We start from the raw sequence: 12,560 nt of genomic DNA, 5'->3' as shown, positions 1-12,560 counted from the left end.
CATTTCAGGTGTTCAATACACAGCGTGTCAGTCTTGAAAATAAAAATAGGTGCTTGAAAAGTCCTTGATTTTCATTAGGCTGTGCTTGTATGAACCCTGTTATATGTACATGCAACATACTGTATATTTAAAAATTAGTCAGAAAGTGTGTGTATATATATATATATATGAATATGACATATAGCGTATATTTATGAGATCCAAGCAACATTTCCAGGTTTTGATGAATAGGCTACTATGTTAACACTTTAGATTGAGGTACAGCAGTTTTCTTTAAGCACAGAGCCATTTTTAATGAACTTTTAAAAGCATATTTTAATTTAAACGTTTTTTTGTTTGTTTTTACCTGCAAGCACAGTTAATGTTAAAACTATTTATAATGTTTAAAGTGGCTGACAATAAAACATATTCTTAAAAATAGGAATTAATCTGCCTCGTTTTTGAACTGTGCACAGCTGTAGCTGCTTTATTAGGCCTACAACACTACTATAGTTCAACACTGGTCATTATGGTGGTACTTGGAGAGACACATTTTTTTTCTGAGGTGGTACTTGGTGAAAAAAGTTTGAGAACCACTGATAAAATCCTATCAAGCAGTCAATCAATCAATCAATCAATCAATCACTCCTCAATCAATGCTCAGACCTGTAGAAAGCGTACGCTGCTGCTGCTCATGCTCTCCTCTGCGGCACTGATGGCGTGTGAGAGATCTGAGATGTGTTTATTGATCTCTTCCTGCTTCTCCTTCATCATCTGCTGCTTCTGCTCTTCTTCCTCCCTCACAGCAGACACTGAAGCTTCTTCTTCATCACGGAGAAACTGATGGAGCTTCTGGAACTGCAGTCTGATCTGACTCTCCGTCTGCTCCGCCTGAGTCTGAAAACAACACAGTCATGGGTTCCCTTTCAGTTCAGGAACTCGACATTATGTTGAATATATCCTGGGTTAACAGATGACTATATAGGAGTCAAAAAATGAACATTACATTTACATTTAGCAGACGCTTTTATCCAAAGCGACTTACAAATGAGGACAAGGAAGCAGTTTACACAACTATAGGAGCAGCAGTGAACAAGTGCTATAGACAAGTTTCAGGTGTGTAAAGTCTAAGAAGCAAAGCATTAGTAAAAATATATATATATATATATATATATATATATATATATATTTTTTTTTTTTTTGAGAGAGAGAGAGAGAGAGAGAGAGAGAGAGAGAGAGAGAGAGAGAGAAGAGAAGAGAGGAGAGAGGAGAGAGGAGAGAGAGAGAGAGAGAGAAAAAGAGGGCACAGTTAGTGGTATCGCCAGAGAGGCAGTTGCAGATTAGGAAGGAAAGTGGAGACTAAACAGTTGAGTTTTTAGTCGTTTCTTGAAGACAGCAAGTGACTCTGCTGTTCTGATGTAGTTAGGGAGTTCATTCCACCAACTGGGCAGATTGAATGTGAGAGTTCGGGAAAGACAACATGCAAACATGAAAACATGCAATCATGTCAAACAAATCAACATATCTGTTGTAATTAAATAGATTGTATAATTATATATTATAATCAATCTATCACCTTGACGTCTTGAACAGTTTTCTCAAACTCTTCTTTAATGTCTTCTTTGTGTTTGAGCTTCTCCTGTAGGGTTTTCAGTTCAGTATCCAGCTGCTCCTACAATTTAAAATGAGAAAACATCAGACACTACAGATTCATGCATAAAAGAGGAGCAAAATGTACTGTCAAATACTAACATATAAAGTTGGTTTGATGTTGGACATTAGATAAATAGCCCATTTTAGCCATGAATTGAGATTTCATTTGAACCAAAAATCTAAAAGTTGTGTGTTTATCTGTTACACGCAGATAAACACCTTATAGCTGGTTCTGTGACAGTAAGTCATTCTACTGCCACTGTCATTCTAATGCTACTGAAGTTATAAATGTGAACACTAATGTTATATGTAACTTGTGAAAGCTGTTTTGACTTGTATGTTTACAAATTTAGGGACCATCTTTAAAAGTTACAAGCAACATTGGTTTACACTTATATAACTCAAATAGCATTTAGGGAGAACGACATAAAGTGTGCAAGTAAATAACTGTAAAGTGTTCAAGTACAGTAGGTCTCAAAAATACTGCACACCTATTACATCTTTAAGATAAACTGGAAATCATATGTTAAAAATGTATTTTCTCCATAACCGAAAGGCATCAAATGCTAGACTTTCAGAAATACAGGTCCTAAATCTGTCACTGGCAGTGTTGGGCAAGCTACTTGAAAAATGTAGTGAGCTAAGCTATTAGCTACACTACTTAAAATGTAGCTTAACTACACTAAAAGCTACACCCTGGGAAATGTAGCAAGCTAAGCTAAAAGCTACTTTGCAGAAGTAGCCTAGCTACATTTAAGCTATTTTTGCAATTTTCATTTTTAAATCAAAGCATCTTAAATTATCATTCATATCTTAGTGATCACTAAAACAGTCAATGAATCATATGAGGCAGAATAGTTCAGTTATTTACTGTTAATAATATATATTGTACCAAACAGAAACACATAGTATATAACAGCAAAAACAAAAGATCCAATAAAACCAGGTGCTACACAATTTAAAAACTATAGTAATATATAGTAAAGGGAAATATTTACGAATAAGCCTTAAATTACACTAACTTACATATTGTAGTATCATTAATAACTATTATGAAATAATAGTAATTACCGTAGTATACTTTAGCCTTTACTACAGTAAACTAATATATATATATATATATATATATATATATATATATATATATATATATATATATATATATATATATATATATATATATATATATATTAAGGGTGTAATGATACCTGTATTCATATTGAATCTTTGGTATGAGACTTTTGGTACGGTACGCATTGCAAACCGAACAATTCAGACCAATATCTAAAAAAAAGATGAAAGTGAACAAGTACAAAAGCCCACAATGCTTGCCCCGCCTTCAAGCTCTTCTTATTGACCCACTGCGCTAGAACAGAACGCAAATGGATTGGTTAATATCAGCTGTCAATCACTCAGTTCCGATGACAGGGTGCCACAGCCGCGAAAAGGTCTTGTGGGAATATAAATTTATATCATCTACATATAAATAACTGGTGCGACAGACCCTAAATGTCTTGGTTTCCTGAGCCCTGACTGTCTCCAAAGTAATGCAAGTTGTCAGTTTCACTGCATGGCTGTGTCTATTTTTTTCTCTTTTCGGTAAACTGGTCAGACGGGACTGGTCTCCAGAACATCATGTTGCACACTGTTTTCTGCCTTTGTCTTCAGATGAAACTTTCAGGTCGAAGAAACCCCTTTTATGTGGTCAGTAGCTGGACAGGTTTCTAATATGTTGTCATCCACTCTGCAGACTTACATGCTGAAGTTAGAAGCACCGGTGCTACCAAGAAAAAAAGGTTCATTTCGAACCCTGTGAGACCTTAATCGGTAGTGTAAATTTCGGGTTTTAAGAAAATGTTAAATGTAATAGAGCCCCGTTACATTATTCCTTCATGAGCCCATTTCAGTCAGATAATTCCTGCTTTCAGATCCAGTAAAATGGCAGGTGACAGTCAAATCAAGCAGATCTGTGCTGTCTGAAGAAAAGGTGGACACTCATCTCTCTGACAATAAAAAATACTTGATTGAATCTGAGTCCCATATAAAAACTCAATTATTCTTTTCTTTTATTTGTTTAACTACTACAATATTACATTTATTTTTTATAGGAAGCTTTTTGGTTTTGAGTATAAAGAAGGATTGGTTTATTTGCTGTTAAGCAGAAACCCCGGCAGTATAGCTCTATCACTGTTTAAAGTAAAAGAAAAAAAACAAGATCAAACTTTGATGATGTTAGTTTTAATACATTAAAATCAGAGAAATCCTCTGGCTTTTTTCTTTTTTTGCTGTATTGAAAACATACCGAACTGTGACACCACTGTGTCGTATCGAACCGAACCGTGATTTTTGTAAACCATTACACCCCTAATATATATATATATATATATATATATATATATATATATATATATATATATATATATATATATATATATATATATATATATATATATATATATATATATATAAACTCCTCTCCCTCAGTCATCTTTCCATCAAGCAAGTTTTGCGTGTCAGCCCAATGATTAATTTGCAACTTTACCGACCAGAGTGAACGGTAGCAGTATCGATGTTCAACATTAAAAGATTGATGTTGAACATCATAAAACAGGAAGAAGAAGAAATCGTCATTCTGGCCATCATATGGATTTACTTACATCAGCTACACATCGGCCTCACAGCTCCGTGAATGTTGGTGCCATCACTTATTGATCTGCGATCGTTAAATGTAGCTTGTGTGGACGCTACTGCGCTACTTCACTAAAAAAATAGCTTCGCTACTGAAAAGCTATTGGATTTATAGAGTAGCTATGTTACCGACACACTACTGAGAAATGTCGTTAAGCTAGTGGCGTTGCTACTTGTAGCGACGCTACTGCTCAACACTGGTCACTGGGATGGTACCTTTTTAAAAAGGTACACTTTTGTACTGTACAGGTGGACATTAGTACCTTTAGGGTACCTTTTTGTACCTTTAAGTTCACTTTTATACCTTTAGGATACTGCATGGTACATTTTTGTACTTTTTATGTATTAGTATGTACCTTTAAGGACCTGTCTGTGACAGATTTTGTTCCTTTATTTTTGAGAGTGTAAATATAATTATAATTTATACATTAATGACATTTAAAATAATAACTTGGTCATAAGACCAACTATGAAGTGTCAGTTACCTTTCTATAATGAACACTTTTTTACATTTTTATATGCATTAAAATAAACTGTTAATAAGTTAAAATTGCTAGCTTTTCTTCAGAACCGAATGACTCAAAAGCAAAATATGTTACTATTAAAAGCTGGTATACAGTTGTTTTCGTGACTGCAAGTCATTCTCCTCAAACACTACTTAAGTTAGACAAGTGCACACCGATGCTGTGTGTAACTTTATAGACGGTCCCTAAATTTGACAATATTGAACGCCCAAAGTCAAACCAATATGCCTGTTTTAGAAAAAAAAGCCCGAACGCCCTTAAAACGTCAAGCAGGTTTTACATCAGTGTGAGTTATGTAAAGTGAAGTTTAATTGCCAGATATCTGCTTTACCTTGCAGGCTGCAGCAGCTTCATCAACGGGTCTGAATGAGTGATTAGTGTGTATCTGTGAGTCTCTACACACCACACACACAGGCTGATTATCATCCAAAATGGAGTCGTCAAGCCACACAGCTGGACACTGCAGGGCTCAAAGTTACTGTAGTCATGAAGACTGATCACATGGCGTCATCATCATTTATTATATATATTTTTATTTAAAACAACAAAAGATTTACAAATAAAACAGAACACAGTCTCTACAAATTATAGTTCATTTTTAAACAATAAGGGAATTATGAAATGAATATATTACAAACGCATGAGAGAAATAAGGGGAAACGAGAGGTTATATAAGTGAGGTTTATTAAAGGTGCGGTCACACTTGACTTTTCTTCCCATAGACTTCCATTCATACGCACGCGAATGCGTCAGACCGGAAACGCGGGGTCATGCGTTAAGTTTCGCAGGTTGCTGCGGTGCAAAGTTCAAGCTTGGTGAACTCTGACCTGCTAAATCACATCACATCACTTGACTGCATGAGACCAATCGAGGATCAAAACAGGACCTCTCTGGACAGAAATTTAAAACATGGAGCAATCGCTCGCTTTTTTAAATGTCTAATTAGCTTGTTTAATCCCGCCCCTTTTCGCAGCGCCGTACAACAGAATTTCGCACTCACAAAGCCCGGTGTGACCATAGCTTAAAGCTTATTAGACATTCAAAAAGCGAGCGATTGCTCCATGCTTTAAATTTCTGTCCAGAGAGGTCGTGTTTTGATCCTCCATTGGTCTCATGCAGTCAAGTGATGCGATTTAGCAGGTTTGAGTTCACCAAGCTTAAACTTTGCACAGCAGCAACATGCGAAACTGGACGCATGACCCCGCGTTTCCGGTCTAACGCATTCGCGTGCGTATGAATGGAAGTCTATGGGAAGAAAAAGTCTAGTGTGACCGCACCTTAATTTCGAGAGGATCATGTGCTTATGATTTATCACAGCCGGTCTCGTATTAAGCTAATCAGTATCATCCAATCATATGAGCCATAAGCTACTATAAATAACCACAGTCTTTAGTCCACTTTATCTTCGTTTTGGAAGAAACCCCCACTCCTCCCCATTCTCCTCCTTCACTTTAGATCGGGCGGCACGGAGGCCCAGTGGTTAGCACTGTTAGCCCCACAGCAAGAACACTGCCAATCCTGGTCCTGCCAGGTCGGTAGGTGTTTCTGTGAGGAGTTTGTATGTTATCCCCGTGTCTGCGTGGGTTTTCCCCGGGTTCTCCAGGTTTCCTCCCACCATCCAAATATATACATCATGCTTAACAATGAAACATTTGTCTAGCCCCTTTTTTTTCCCCTCACATGTTCCCTTAGCTACTGCAGACGGGGAGTTCTGAGATCCACCGAGCTCAGGCTCCCCTCTCGCTCTGCAAACGGGAGGAAGCCCCGGGCTCGAGGAGTTTTTAGTGAAGTTTTTTTGCAGATGGTTTAAATCTACTCCTAACTTCAATCAGTGGTTGAATGAGATAAAACTTCTTTGCAAATCTGTAAAATTGGTGAATGATAAAAAAGCCCTTATGCTTATATCTTTTCTGGACTTTTATAAGCTAATTTAATTTTCAAAGCCCCTTTATTATTTTTATTTAACTATTTTATTATTATTTGTATTTTTTTATTTTATTGCAATTTATTTAAAACTGTTCTTTTCTTATTCTTGAGATGCATATTATGTTTGCCTATTACATTACTCAACCTTGAGATGACAGTATGTAATATTGTAAGTATGTACCATTTTGTTTGTATGTTCAGCTTGATACAATAAAAAAAAACTTCCCTGGCATACGATAAATCTGTTCCCATGTGTTTTCATATGCAGATAAGTGACAAGTGTTTAAATGAATAGCCTTTGCAATTTTAAACATAACAAGCATCATCGTGAGTTACCTAAAACAACAAGAGACACTATTTTTTCGACAAGGCTTATTTGAAAGAAACACGAGAGAACACGCACACATTAACAACAAAACAATTAATGAGTGCGTTTACATGATTTACAATTACAAAATATGATACAAAATTGTTTAATGCAACCAACATTGGGCTTGTTAATACAGCAAAACCAACACAAGCTGATTCACTAGCGAAGCGAAAGCATGACGTCATCATTGAGAAGTTACGCATGCGCTGTGAAGGGGGAACTGAATTCTCCGGAACACCGGTGTCCTCGTGTCCACACACTTTTGTGGATTAATAACGAGCTGTGAATGAAGAAACATCATTTTAAAGATAAAATCACTTTAATTTTCACTAGTAGCGTTGTTTAATTCCGTATAAGTCCATAAGGATAGTAACATAATGAACGTCAGGTGCTGTACACTTCCATTCATACACCCTCTATAGGGCACATCGCTAGACTACAGCACCCTCTGCTGGCCAACACGCAGCACTACAACACCTCCGACATACCAAAACACTCAACAAATCGATTACGGATTCATTTGAACTAAGGCTTAAGAGGGTTAGATATGGCAGCATGTGTGATTAAGATGTAAATGAACTGGTGTTTCTTCGTCTGATCTGTCTTGCTTTGCTTTATTAAAATAGATATGGTTTAATTTTCCAGTGCCTTATACTCTCTTTTCTTCATCTTGACACAATATACATTGTAAAAAAAGTGCTATATAGAAATGAATTGAATTGAAAATTAAAGCTGGAGGGGATGGTGAGCTCGGAGCATCCGAAGTGTGATATAGATGAAAAAGCAAGGGATATTATACTGTATATGTGACATTATCAACTGTTAAATAAGACTGAAGATGGTCCAGCAGATGATTTATGGAAATATTCAGCCCAATCTAACCAGAGAATTGAACTTTTTCATGTATTAAGTGTCTGGTGGTTTGTTTCAGTATATCACCCTCTGAAGGGCACTGCAGAGTGAAGACAAACATGACAAAGCACTTACAAAAAATAAATGCAGTAAACTGAAGTAAAACTGCAGTACAGCAGCAGGATATAAAAGTATAACTGCAGTAAAATTGAGTACAAGAACTGCAAAATTGCAAAAAATGAAGTATAAACACAGTTCAAATACAGTAAAGTTCAACAGCAGTGTAAGTTGCAGTAAACTGAAGTAAAAACAAGTAAACTCTTTACTGCACTTGTGCTGCTGTAGTCTAATTTGCCAATGGTGTGGTAAGAACTGTCCTGCACTTGTGTTCCAAGGGGTTTGTTCGACAACATCTTCAAACAATATAAACATCTGGATTTAAGTAATTTTCTAATTAGTATTTCAAGCGTTTATTTGCAAAAATTATTAATAAAAAATAACTGCAGTGAACTGAACAGTACAACAGCAATTATAATGCAATAAAGGTCAACAGCAGTAAAATCTGCAGTACAACTACTGCAATGGTACTGAAGTGATACTACTACTATAATGAAGTACAACTACTACTTTTCCTACTCGGTGGACAATGGTTTCCACATGAGCTTTCATACTATTGCAGTAGATGTACAGCAGTTAGTTGTATTACAGTACTTCAGTTGGATTGCAGTAACACTGCAACATATTTAAATAACAATTTTTGTCGTGTCCAAAAAAACTGAACTTTTCAGAAGTTTACTAAAAGTGCAGTATTCTTAAAAAAAAATAAAAACGCAATATTTTTTTGTAAGGGAGTGCTCAAAACGGGCCACTTCAATGTGTCTTTCAGAATATGTTTAGCTGTATCTAAAATCACCACCTACTCCCTACAGTAATCCACTAATATAGTCCACTTGAAGGAGTGAATGAAGCGAGTGGGTGAACATGAGCACTACTGAGTGCACTGAAGGGATGCTGTTTGTGTTTTACTCTTTGATAAATCCCTCAGACGGATTATATTTCTATCTTCTCACTCAGAGCCTGTGATATTGAACACTCTGTTTATTAGTAATCAAACAAAGCCTTCTGATTTCTGTCATGTGTACAGACGTTACTATTGTACTATAAATTGAACTTGTGCGTCCTCATTTCCTCAGTTCTCCATCCTCAGTGTTTAATTTCTAAATGCAGATCAGAGCTCTGTAGATTATGGATAACATCATTATATAATATTGATTTATGTAATGCGTGTTGTCTTGAATTTCAGGATGTTGTTCATGAAGGATATTGTTCTGACATTGTTGATATGAAATATTTATTGTTATAGACTGACAAAAGTTACAACAAATACAACTAAATACATACAGTAAAAACGGAAGATTAAAGCAAATGTGATAAAGGACACAGATTCATCTCCTAATGCAGAGTGAGCTCAAACATAACCAAATACAATACACTTATTTAAAATATACAGTGAACATGAAAGATAAAAGTCCATTAGAAATCAGTACAGGATCCTGATTAACAAACATGCACAGAAAAACAGTCAGTGAATAGCTTCAGCAAGAAACTGTGCTTTAACAAGGGTTCCTGCACTGGTCAGCTTTATAACAGAGATTGAGATTCTCACTGCTCAGATAACACAGCAGGGGTCTGTTCTTCATATGTGGATTACTCTATTAGCTGGATTTGGTTATTGATGATTTGATCATTTCATTCTTCAAAACTGATCTGGAAGTTGTTGTCATCGCAACAGTTCTGGTAGCTCAAACCTGCTTGGAGCAGAAGCTTATTTCATAGGATTAGTACTGAATTCTGATCTTTTCTTACAGCAGTAGTAATATACACTTGGGAAAATAGAAAAGTGTTGTAAAAAATTATGCATTTAGTTTTAAAGTAAAACTAATAAAAAATGGTACATATATATATTTCATAGAAGTTTAAAATATATAGAAATAAAACGTATGCAATCTGCACTCTGAAATAAAGTACAAAGATTGTCATGGGGGTGCTTCTTCTTACAGAACATTTATTAATATGGACTTCATAGATACAGACATGTACTATTTTAGGGAAGCAGCTTTTTTATGATTTGTGTATGATAATAGACATGAACAACAATATCGACTGTTTTCTCTAAAGGAGTCATCATTTATGCTGTCATACACAGGTTTTGACAGCTGATATGACGGTGATTTGAGTTGCAGATCACCAATATCAAAATGCTTTAATGATGCAAAATTAATTTAAACATCCAGTTAAACCTTACACTGATGTAAGGCTTGAAGCTTACGCTGCTACTCTGATTTAAACACGCCATCCTTCAACTGCTTTCTGTTCTTGATTATTGGTTCAATTATTAATCGGACTCCATTACAGTTGTTATCATCATTGATAAAGAGAACGGCAGAGAAAAATAAAGAAAAAAACACGCAAAGATGTTTATTAAGTTATATACTTAAATAAACAGACAGTAGAAGGAAAGAAAATAAAATACTGTATAAAGAAACTTAGCTGTAACAAACGCACAGCTGAGGAATAAAGACTACACACCAGTGTGTGCGGGAGACGCAGAGTAAAAGCCATTCTCCCAGATCAACAGTTATCATTCCTTATTATTCCCTGAGTAAAGCATTGTCAAACATTAGTGAAGTCATAAACTGTCAAATGACACCAAATATGAGTTATCTGAAGGAAGATCACGAGCAGATGAATTGTGTATGGTGAAAGGCACATGGTTACTGTAGGCAGATGGCAGAGATGTGTACTGGAGCTGTGATCAACTCTGCCATGCCAGGAGGACCCATCCTGTGCTTGAAATGTCTCAGTAGTCCTTCATTAGTATAGAAGGAATAGAGCATCATATTTTCTCAGCTTACACTAGAAACTACAGAATAGTTTACAGAAACTAGAACCGGCCTAGGCTACTATAATAAAGCAAATCCAGTCCAACTGTAAAACTAAATAAGTTGCTAAATACTCCTGACTCATATATATGTAGCGCCTGCGGCTCACAACAAATGTTTAGTTATTGCGTGTCATATTTAACAAACCGTTTACTGCTAATTTGATCTAATTTTGCTCACATGAGTAATTGAATATTAATCAGATGATGTCATCACGCTGCTGTGCTGTCAGCCAATCGTTGCATTGCTGATCATGACTTAGAGGATGGATAGCTCAGTCCTTCACAACACACAGATCTCAGATCAGCTCATCCTGACATTTTAATCTGATTCATGAACTTGTTTGAAGAACCAAATTAGCCAGAGATCAGTTATCAGGATGAACAGATCCAGGATCTGCCAAATCATCTTAGATCATTTAAGCGCAGTATGAAGAGCAGACCCCAGTGCTTCAGTTCAGCAGTTTTCAGTTTTTATGCGTTTCATTGGTTCTTTGCTTACATTATAATTCCTTCATCACTGTAGAGTTTGAGCTGAAGGAGGGATTAACCTCATTTCTGAAGTGATCCCATTTTCTCCCAGCAGAACCGGATCTGTTCTGATCTTTGCTCTCAGGAGCCTGATGAAGATTATCCTGCTCTTCTGATGGAGACTCTCCTGAAACTACAGATCAAATCAAATTTCCTTACAAATGAATCTTAATATTCTCAAATTAATGTCTATATTTCATCAGTAATATATGTTCATAATGTAATTAATGGCAATTATAAATGCTGAATAATGTGCATGTATTACTGTATTCATTATTAACTAATGATCTTACAGTTGGTCTCAACAGTGTCGAGGCTTTTTCTTTTCTTCATCTGCTTCCTCATACATTTTCCTCCATTCTCCTCCACTGTTTTCTCAGTCTTCTGCAGCAGAGGTTGTGTCTGATCTTCTGATCTTCTCTTGATACTGAGATCTGTTGAACATCCAGACTGCAGCTGCTCCTCCAGTTTCTCTTTATCCACATCTGGACGCAGCAGATCTGGACAATCCAGCACACAATAAACTCATATCATTGACATCCATAGTAGGAAATAAACCCTGTGTTTAGCTGACAGATCAGTCAGGATGTTGATGCTTCATCATTAATGTAAACATTTTTAAATGTTCATGACTGAATGTGGAGCACTGGTTGCTATTATGTGGACATTTCCACACCCCTAAACATGATGTAGCACAAAACAAAACGTGATTGGTTGGTTCATATGTCAGTCGAAGAGCATGGCAGGAATACCATCATTCCTAGACGAGACAGATGGTGAACTTGAATCTATGATCTGTGCAGTTTTCACTAACATTTTAATATAGTCTATTGCTTTATTTAGCACTGAACTCACTATACATAGAATACCAGGAGAGGAGTGTATAAGCTTGCAACTGACATGTAAATAACCAGATTTTACTGTCATGTAAAAAGTGCTTCACATGCATCGATTTACATGTAAAAGTGTGATTTCAGTAGTGTTATGGCTTCTTGCATGTAATATGCTTAACACTGATTGTAGAGAAATGCAATTATTAATTATGTAAATAATATACAGTCGATTTCTCCTAAACCTATTGTTAATGCCACTAATA

The 12,560-nt window shown here is 36.0% G+C and overlaps 1 long non-coding RNA gene across 1 annotated transcript; it reads right to left on the bottom strand.

Annotated features, from left to right (window-relative positions):
- Window positions 1–9,326: 9,326 nt before the first annotated feature.
- LOC130220820 (uncharacterized) lies at window positions 9,327–11,959 on the bottom strand. Its single transcript, XR_008836229.1, has 2 exons — window positions 11,758–11,959; window positions 9,327–11,597 (listed from the first exon to the last, which is right to left on the bottom strand). It is a non-coding gene; the product is annotated as an uncharacterized LOC130220820 (long non-coding RNA).
- Between the last annotated feature and the right edge of the window lie 601 nt (window positions 11,960–12,560).

Source organism: Danio aesculapii, chromosome 3 (genome assembly GCF_903798145.1).
Source record: "Danio aesculapii chromosome 3, fDanAes4.1, whole genome shotgun sequence".
Classification (NCBI taxonomy): Eukaryota; Metazoa; Chordata; class Actinopteri; order Cypriniformes; family Danionidae; genus Danio; species Danio aesculapii.
Note: the sequence above shows the minus strand (reverse complement) of the source record. Positions and strands in the feature narration are given on the sequence as shown.